Here is a 1,960-nt window from a genome sequence, read left to right on the forward strand (position 1 = left end):
AGAGCATTGCCTGCTCTTCCAAAGGTCCTGAGTTCAATTCCCGGCAACCACATGGTGGCTCACAACCATCTATAAAGAGGTCTGGTGCCCTCTTCTGGCCTGTAGACATGCACACAGACAGAATATTGTATACTAAATAAATAAATAAATATAAAAAATAAAAAAAAAGAAAGAAAGAAAAAAGGAAATAGAGGCAAACAGATGGCTCAGGGATTAAGAGCCATTGCTGTTCTTCAGTTGTCCCAAGTTCCATTCACAGAACCCAGGTGGTGACTTATAGCCCCCCTGTAGCTCTAATTCTAGGGGATCTGACCCCCTCTTCTGGCCTCTGATGGCACTACATGCATGTGGTGCATATAGAAACATTCAGACAAGCACTCATCTATGTTAACTGAGATTTCTGTTCCACCTGGTCATGCAGCCATTCAGCCCCAAAGAAACACAAAGAAGTCTACATTAATTTTAAACTGGTTGGTCTAGTAGCTCAGGCTTCTTATTAATTAATTCTTACATCTTAACTTAGCCCATTATTCTTGTCTATGTTAGCCACGTGGCTTGGTACCTTTTACAGTGAGGCATTCTCATCTTGCTTCCTCTGTGTCTGGGTGATGACTGCAGACTGAATCTTTTCTCTTCCCAGAATTCTCCTATTCTCATTGCCCTGCCTCTACATCCTCCTGCTTGGTCACCCTGCCTATCCTTCCTGCCTGGCTACTGGCCAATCAGCATTTTATTAAAAATAATACAAGTGACAGGATAAAAGACCATTGTCCCACAGCACTTCCTCCTTTTATTTTTTTAAAACAAGAACTCTAAATCTAATATCCTTTGTTTAGCTTTTTGTCCAGACCATTATCCATAATATCTTGTAACCAATACACTAAACAAAGATGAATATCCATAATCCATTCTTTAGGAATGTGAGCATAGTTTTCTAGGCTACTTCCTGCTGATTGGGAGCACTGATAATCTTATGGGGACCTAAAGAAAATTTAGAATTATGATCAAGTCCTGACTGGAGTATCCTGTGAGGCTTGATCATCTCAGTCAGAAGTCTTGAAACTGTTCTGGATGTAGAACTCAGACATCTGGGCCATCTGCTACTATCAGAGATTTCTCAGGGGGGTCTTCCTTGATCAAACCTGATTTTTCTTAACCTGGAATGAGTCCATAGTCTCTCATTTCCTGTGGAAACAAAAGTAAAACCCCTTCTCCAAAGTAACATATTTCCTTCCCGATAAAGCCATGTGAGTTGGGCTGGAGAGATGGCTCAGTGGTTAAGAGCATTGCCTGTTCTTCCAAAGGTCCTGAGTTCAATTCCCAGCAACCACATGGTGGCTCACAACCATCTGTAAAGAGGTCTGGCACCCTCTTCTGGCCTGAAGACATACATGCCAGACAGAATATTGTATAATAAATAAATAAATATTTAAAAAAAAAAGAGGTCTGGCACCCTCTTCTGGCATACAGACAGAATATTGTATACATAATAAATAAATAAATATTTTAAAAAAAAAAGCCATGTGAGTTGTGTCTTTATTCCTGTGCCTCCATGCAGGTCCAGAGAGAGATAGTTTATGTTGAGGTCTGGTCAAGAGAAATAATTTAGGGTCTGGGCTAGCATCGAACCTCGACAGTTCCTGCCACCATCAAGAAGGATGCTGTCGGATATTTGTAAACACCATTTAAGTGTTTGGTGACAGGGACTCTTAAAAGAGTTGCAAGGTTTCACAGCTAAAGCTGAGTCAGGAAGCCTCTCTTAAATGAGATGTGCTTGCCTCTAGCAAAGAGAGCAAACCCGAGAAATTGCTGCTACCAAGAAGCCATGCTTAACACTGTTATTTTTCTGTTTAGAATTACTTCCCGCAGGCGGATCTCTGTGAGTTCGAGACCAGCCTGGTCTACCAAGGGAGTTCCAGGACAGGCTCCAAAGCTACAGAGAAACCCTGTCTCGAAAAAC

Source organism: Microtus ochrogaster, unplaced genomic scaffold, assembly GCF_000317375.1.
Source record: "Microtus ochrogaster isolate Prairie Vole_2 unplaced genomic scaffold, MicOch1.0 UNK31, whole genome shotgun sequence".
Lineage (NCBI taxonomy): Eukaryota > Metazoa > Chordata > Mammalia > Rodentia > Cricetidae > Microtus > Microtus ochrogaster.